This window comes from Oxyura jamaicensis, chromosome 10 (genome assembly GCF_011077185.1).
Source record: "Oxyura jamaicensis isolate SHBP4307 breed ruddy duck chromosome 10, BPBGC_Ojam_1.0, whole genome shotgun sequence".
Lineage (NCBI taxonomy): Eukaryota > Metazoa > Chordata > Aves > Anseriformes > Anatidae > Oxyura > Oxyura jamaicensis.
In genome coordinates, this window is record NC_048902.1 from 19,580,213 (window position 1) to 19,588,609 (window position 8,397).

General features: G+C 38.7%; 1 long non-coding RNA gene across 1 annotated transcript in view; it reads right to left on the reverse strand.

Moving 5' to 3' along the window:
* Window positions 1-192: 192 nt before the first annotated feature.
* Window positions 193-8,397, reverse strand: part of LOC118172358 — an 8,414-nt gene continuing 209 nt past the window's right edge. Inside the window, exons 2-3 of the long non-coding RNA XR_004753659.1 lie at window positions 7,949-8,116; window positions 193-396 (exon numbers count right to left, since the gene is read on the reverse strand). This is a non-coding gene — a long non-coding RNA (uncharacterized LOC118172358). The remainder of the gene's footprint in view (window positions 397-7,948; window positions 8,117-8,397) is intronic.

The window sequence follows — 8,397 nt, forward strand, 5'->3', positions numbered from 1 at the left end:
AGATATTAAATTCCAAAAAGGAAACTGAAGAGACAGAAGGACAGAAGAAAAAAGGAAAGGTGGTGAGATAAGCTGGAAAATAACTTGCTGAACTCAATTTTAAGCAAAAAAAAATATTAGATCAAAATAATCCACCATTGTCCCTCCATCTTATATGCTTCTGAAGGTACAGGCTGTCATACCTGAAAGATTATTCATGTCACCTCACTCTAAACACAGAACTAGAACATTTCTGCCACAGAACTAGGTTTGCTCTTTTGCATTCAATTTACATCAGCAGAGAAACTTTTTCTTACCTGCAGAGCTACACTTGCTGGTCCAACAGGTGGGGACACTCCTCACAGCGGTACCTTGCACTCAGTAGCACACACTACGTACTGGAATGAGGAATCAGGACTAGAGAAAGAGGGAAAAATACCTAAAATAAGCATCAAGAGATATGAAAAAATATAAAACCTTGTCAGTCTCTCACTAGATTAAATGAGCATCTTGGTATTTGATGGGTGTTCTTGTGTCCTTCATGTCCCCAGAAACTTCCAGATCATATCCACTGCCACATAACATAGCTCCATTTCTAGAGCTAAACAATTTTATCTTTTTCCTGAATAGGAAGTGTTGAAATACTGTCTTATTACTGATTTATCTACAATGTCTTAGGAAACCTATGTCAGCCTCTTTACACTAGGAAAGCACACGCTCTGATGATTTTGTTTGGACCATGTGCAGCAGCAGCCACTTTCCTTTCTGACCTGCAAAGGGAAGACATAAAATGTATTTAGCAATCTCTTTACACTGTCAGCACTGAGTGGGTAGTGTTATGTCCAAAAGAGCATTCATGTCACCTGTATCTAAGCACAGAAGTCTCTTCTCCACTAGAAAGAAGCTAGGCCAGCCTACCTCCTTAACTTTAGATGCCTACTTTTGAAGTTAAGTGATGTATATAATATAATATCCATGGTGGATTTTCCCCTAGGCGGTTGTGGAGACTGCCTGTCTGTGCAACCCATTACTGGTTCACCCAGGAAGCCCTGTATGTCCTGGTCCAGACTATTCAACAGCAGAGTAAAGGCTCAACTGTAAGGAAACTTTTATGTTATTTTTGTTTGTTATTTTATGTTTTGGATTTTTTTCTCAAAATTACACCTCCAGTTTATAGTGATAGGTGGAGATTATTAGAGGCACTTGCTTACTTCCAAAATGTCCACCAAGCACCAACAAATCTCCTAAGCCCAGGCTTTGTGATTTATATCCCATGCAACTGGTACCAGATCCCGAAAAGCCCCAAAGCAGAAAGAGCTATGATAGAGACAAAAGTCACACATAGTTTTTATTTTTTTCCTCTGACAATATTTTTGTATCTTTTCTCAAAATTTTTTCTCAATTTTTTCTTAGGGCATTAGACTATTTCTCATTGTAGCACCAGTTCAGTCTCTCTCAGAAACTTATAAACATTATGCTACCTGCCTAAGATCTTCATAAACCAGAATGAAGTCCACTATTTACAGCCAGGGGTGATGAACCAAGAGAATGGATCTTTGGCTCAAGTCCTGGCTGACTTGCTCAGTTGGCACATGATCCCTGGAAAACTATTTGACCTTCTTTGCCTCCATTCAAGCAGCTATAAATTTGGCTAAGAATCAAGACCCTTCTGAAAAGCACTAGCCTTTGACCTCACGTTGCATGAGTTAATGCATCTGAAAAACCTCAAGCTGAATGATGCAGTGTATTATTTTTCTGTAATCTACCTCTAGAAACCATGCAGTTGCTCATACAACCCTCCAACATGGCATGATGTGGAGTGATGACACAAGTACAACACTAACTATAACACAAAACTTATAGCTCATATTTTAACACTTTTTCCTCATTCAGAAATTAAAGTAAGCAAATAGTAACACAGTAGGCTTTCATCCTAGTGCTCCTGCAACTTGTTTTTATGTTAAAGAAAATTGCAACTACTTATATTAGTCTTTACCATTGGGCTTCAGGTCAATTTTCTTATATTTATATAGACCTGTAAAAGCCCATCCCTGCATAAAACTCTATGAGGTACCTTAACACAGAATAGCTAGGACTCCTTAGTCTTGAAAAGAGAAAGTTCAAGGTGGATTTTATCAGTGTGTATAAACATCTGACAGGAAGGAGGTAAAGAAGACAGAGTCAGACTCTTCTCAGTGGTGCTCAGCCACTTAGCAAGCAGGAGTTTAGTGTAAGTAGAAAATAAACAGCAGTTACTCCTTTTTACTCTCACAAATGATGATCCAGAGTCTTCCCATTACTAGGCAAGTATTATTTCTACAAAGGCAGTTACAAGAGGGATAACTGGAGTGTCTGAGGCTATGAGCAAGGCCACTGGAAGTAATCTCTCAGCTTTCAGCAAAGGATGACGATCTGAGTTTTTTTGACTCCTTTCCATCACACAAACTCAGTAGCCAGTATCACAACAAATACATCTTTTGGACAGATTTGAAAAAGAAGCATCTACATGGTGAACACACTCACACAGCAGCACTCTAACAGAACTATTTTAGCAATTTCAGGAATGAATTTTGCATAGTAACTGCAATATGAAGTCATAACAGAACCATCTAACATTTGTGATGAAAGCCTTAAGGACAATGACAAAGGCACCTACTAATAAGACATTCATAAGCAGAGTATGCCCAGTAGAGTTGGGCAAACACTGCAGTCCATTTCCCTTGGATATTCATTTGAATTTTTAAATGGATTTCTTTTGACTGTTCACATCCCTTTTGTGCTCACTTTCCATGAATAGCAAATGAGCTTTAATAAGGGGAATAATCATGAAAAACACATTTTAAGCTTGAACATTTGCCAAATGAAAACCTCGAATGGTTAGCAGTATATATGTCATTTTATGAATTTTACATTAAATTCCAGAAATCCACTGCTGGTCAGTTTTCACACCCTTGCAGTTAGGAAACAAAAATAATATCGTTACTTACAGAACTAATCAGTGAAGGTTAAAGTATTGCTATGTACTATGAGGAATATCTGTATTATTTTCTGGCTAAGAATTAGTTCTTGACAATAATTCTGGCAAAAGAATGCATTTTGAAATTTTACATTTTTTTATTTGAAAACAATTTTAAAAAAACAAGTGTAAACTGTTACTTGCCCAGCCCTGCTAGGCAATATGTTTTTCCAGCAGATAGTTATGGCTATATAAAACCTTTATTTATACCCTTTCAGTGAATAAAATACAAAACAGCTAAGAAGCACAGCTGTAAACCAAAAATACAGTATGATCTATTTTCCTTTAGTTTCAATATACATCTCCGAGCTCTCACGGAAAGCCTTTTGTATCTCATTTGTACAGCGGGGTTCCCCACAGGTCAGCCACAAGCCCATTGGATTTCTCATGATAGGAACCTAAGAGGAAATTAATCACCCAGAAATTTCTCCTTGTGATTTTGAAAGCAGGGGAGAAGAAAAAGTCACCCTCACACAACTCTGTTTTCTATTTACTACGGTATACAAATAAATATAGCTTAGAGCATTATATTCTGCAGCACTAACCCCAAACTTGAGCCAGATATACTGTAGGGAGCAATCCCAATTTGGTAGTGGGTGGAAAAGGTGACCTGTTAGGTCTTTCCATCCCTAACTGTGATTATCCTTTGAACCATACAGGAATTACTGCAGAGGCTGAGGCACAACAGAGCATCATTTCATTGTGAAGGCTCCAACCAACTCAAATGCATTTTGATGGCAAAAAGATTGGTCTGGTGGGCTCTTCCTTTGATCCATCTAAATTATTTTGGTAATTTCTAACACAACAAATCTGAATATCATGAAAACAGAAAGACTGGAATCCAGCAAATATTTAACATCTACAAATAAATGAAAGCTCCTTAATCAGCTAAAGTTTAACATTCTAATGATGCTAGTACAAAGGCTGCTTTCCTTTAAATATTTGAGATCTTTCATCACTGAGTATCTGGAATGAACAAAGGTACAGAAAGTAGGTGAAACAAAATAGTACACATCTTTGCAATCCAGTGATTGAATAAACTTTTGAACTGTATCCAAAGAAAAAAAGGGTCGTGAGAAGAAAAATCAAATGCATACTATAGTAGGTATGAGAGATTGTGATAAATAAATTGCTTTTATGCTTCCAATAATTGTAAACATCATGTAGTTTCATACTCCTGCCATGCTTGAAGTGATCTGCAAGACAGGTGGGTGGTTTTTTTTTTTTTTTTTTATTGTACTAAAGAACAGCATCAGTTTTTTTGTCGAAAAAATTTGTTGAGTTACGTTATAAGCAACTCAAAGCAGCTTGTTCACAGAAGCTGAAAGGTTGAATTTTAGCCTTTTAGACATGGTAATGGAAGCTAAAGCTTCATTTCAACCGCAAATCAGTTTAATAGTGTCTCCCAGTGGTAGTAACCGGTATTGAAAACTTAAACGTAGCAAGGTGGTTCATAACAGAAATCCAGGGAGAAAATCTGAATCCTAACAAGGCCCGAATACATCATAATTTTCTGTCCACAGAATAAAAAAGAAAATGAGCATGTTCCTTGTACTGTTATGTAAAATAATTTTAAAGGATAAATGGGATAATCCAGGTAGAGGCTTGTCAGTCAAAGAGCAATCCCAGGCAAAATAACAGAAAGTCTAATTAATATGGGATTCAACAAAAATAATTAAAGGAGGGTGATAAAACTAATGTCAGCTGACACAGGATTACAGAAAATAGACCTTGTTAAACTAACTTGATATATTCCTTAAATAAGACTATGGATTTGTCGGTAAAAGCAACATTGTCAATATAATCACAGAATTGTAGGGGTTAGAAGGGACTTCAGATCATCGGGTCCAACCCTGCTGCCAAGCAGATTCCCTAAAGCAGGTTGCCCAGGTAAGCGTCCAGATGGGCTCTGAGCATCTCCAGAGAACTCAACAACCGCCCTGGGCAGCCTGTTCCAGTGCTCCGTCCCCCAGAGCCATTCTGATCTAATGTAATAAAATTCCCAGACCTTTAGCTATGACATTTATGCATATTTTATCACTTTTGCTAACAAATGGAGGGAGTTTTTATATGCTTTCCCACAAATGAAGGCTAAGAATTCTACTTTGGAAGTGCAGCCAAATGTAAGAGCTACAGGCAGTGATTGTGATTTTATATGGTCTTTGTTCAAAAAAAGTCAACTTCTCCTATTAGCACTTCTCTGCTGCAGAGTATGAAGGAGACTAAATCCTTAGAAGACAGTAAATATTGGCATCTAGAGCACAGCTAGGTGAGAACTGTATTACACATCTTTGCAAGTGCAAGGAGTGGCATACTAATCCTCAGACCAGATATAGGTACTATTTTTTACAATATCTGGCTTTTACTGAACCAACGATCCACGAGAAAGAATCTCCAAGAGAAAAGAAAGCATTTAGTCAGTTTTGTATTGGAGTTAGAAGCAGATACTGAACTGCCAGTTGCTTCAAAATTGCTTTAAAAATGGAAGAACCAACTTCAAAGATACACTGTAAGACAATCAAATCTTACATCCACTACCCAGGTGATGGAGATCTTGGAAAGAAAAAAAGTATTTTTCAAAAGAAAATATAAGATTTCTATTGATTCCAAAACTGTGTGAATCCTGGACTTTAATACTCTGACTCTCCTTCTTGTCACTTCACAATTTTATGTCAGCCTGTATCAGGCTTTATAGCTTATGTAACCCCACCATTAGGCTGTCTACAGCAGAGTTGTTTATAGGCACAGCAGCTGACCGTAAGATAATTTGTTATATGCATTTTTATATATTTCTGTCACCATCTTAAATATAAACACAAATTTTGCTGATGTATCCCCATTTCACAATGTATCCTAGCTCATAACATGGGGAAGGGAAGGAGGGAGTTAGTATTGTATGGTCACAAGTTTTATAAAGCTGATGAACAAGTCCCTTTGTGAGAAGAAAACCCAGAAGTTGCTTTGCCAGGACAGGAGGAGTCAGGTCCATCAAAAGGTTCACCTGTGTGGTGCCAACTGACAAATACTGGTAAGCATGTGAAATGGCATTACATTTAACAGCCAACAATAATTCGCAGCTGTGTGTGAATACCTGCTCTTGCCTTGTGCATGTTCCATTTCTCCATATAGATGCCTACTAACCTACACAATAAACTGCTTTACTTCTGTGCTCAAAATTAGTTTCCTAGGTCATATTGTTGTCAGCCATCTGCAAGATGAGTCATGCTTCGAGCTTGGGAAACCTGAGCCAAAAGCTGGTACTCTCCAATGACCCGACACATTTCTTTGCCAAAACACCGAGCAACTTCTATCAAAAGGTACCACATTGAAATTCTGCACTGCTTCTCCTGACATGTTTTTCCAAGCAGGGAGAGACCTCCTGAGAGGCTCACAGTTCCCAACATAGGCAAAAACAAACATGTAATTGAACTTTAAAGGACTTCTCTCACTCATAAAACAAAAGCTTTTCTAGTATTTACTACTGTTATCCAGGGGAGCACTGTATGAAGTAAGGCATACTCTATGAGAAGAAAGAAATATTTATACTGCTCTCTTTGGATCGGTTCTGCCATATTTTGTTTCTCAAGCACTTAAAGGAAAACTATGAAAAAACCTATGTCTCATTGGTCTGCAGCTGTGCTGCATTCCACCTTCACTCTTTGACATTTATTGAGATCTTCTGATTCTATTATTTTGAACTCTTTAGCAGCTTTTATTTCAAAATAATTAAGGATGCTCCTGTTATCCTGTTAGTTCTGGTTCTTCCTGCACAAACTTCTTGCCATGTGTAAAATCAATTACCAGATCAGCACAGAAGTTTGACTCTGACCTCATTAGGATAAACTCAGATGAAGTGTAAACATTTCTCTTACCTTTAGTGACTCAACCTTAGACTGACTTTTACTTCTAAGAGGTTGCTCTCCAAAAGAAGAAGGAATGGAGGAGGGAAAGTGAAACTTTAAAAAAATTGTCTAACTGGTATATTAGAAATAAGCATGCAGCTCCTCAGCAGTATCAGCAGTGCATGAACTTAGCCCAAAGGTCTTATATTTTTCTCTGTGAAACGGTGAACAAATTAGAAGTGATCTCAGTCACTTTCATTTAATTAACCTTACTTTTATTGCAGTCACTGAATGACACAGAGTAGGCACACGGATCTGCGTTCTCCACTGTCACAAAAGGCAGCAGCCGCTGCATTTCAAATTGAATTCATCATCTTTCCCAAAGTGTTGTCTTTTTCTTCCCCTTTGTCACCACTGGCTACCCCATCTTTGTTCCTACATCATTTTGGTCTCCATTTCCCCTTTTCTCTCAGATCCTGCTTACATAACGCATCTAAAATCATCTAGACTACCATAACCAAGTCCACACTTCAGTCGTCTCTCACTAAGTTATAACACCTCCTCCTCCTCATATGTTTGAGAACTTGGCTTCTACAAATCAGTTTCTTACAGATGGTACTTCCATTTACTGGCACCAATTGGTTACTCAGAAGTATTAGTCATTGGAGATACACATTTTATAAAATATGTGAAAAATAAGCAAGTAGAATAAACAGGAACATACAGTGACATACTGCCTTGGCTCTTTCCCAGTCTTTTTTCCTCATAAGGACAAATAGTTTGCACCACGTATTCTGTTCAAATAAGGTCATGATGTAGGCATTTCTGAAAACATATTAATGCTTCTTTATTGTCAAAATCATCCCCAAAATGCCATACTAGCTGCATCAGAGCCTTATTTAGGGAGCATTGACTGGGACCCAGAAACACTGTGTTGCACTCATGACCCTCCCCTGCTTTTGTTTCATCTTGAGCAAGAATTAATCTTTCATTGCCATCATCTTCCCTCTGTAAATGTGAGGAACAACATCAGTGCCTACTGTAAATCATTTGACATTAGGGCTTGCCTGCACCCCTCACTCACCCCAGCCACCTTCCCTAGCTCACAGACCTGGGGCTGCTCCTGGGAGACGCCATGAACAACCATGGAGGTTCACACACATGTACGCAGGACTACAGTTTAGGCATAGCAAGATAGCCTCTTCTTGTTCTTCTCTGAGGCCTTTCCAGTCTCCCAGTGCCTTCAACACAAAACATCTCTGCCCTTGTAATAGGAGGCCTAAAAACAAACAGAGAAACCCTCAGCCTCGTGCCACACACTGCAGCCTAATGGAGGGCAGATTCTTCTTTTCCACCTTCCACAGGCATCTCAGCCATTTTTTCGGTATTTTCTCCAATGTCCCCTAAATCTCTCTGTCTTTCTTCACTGAAAGGAAGAGGCCTGTCTTCTCTGGTCACTGAGTCCCACAAGCTGGGGACGTCCCTTGGCTCAGCACCGGGCACTCTCCTGCTCTGCTCCCCAGCCCCTCAGAGCCTCCACTCAGCTACTGCTTCGGTTTC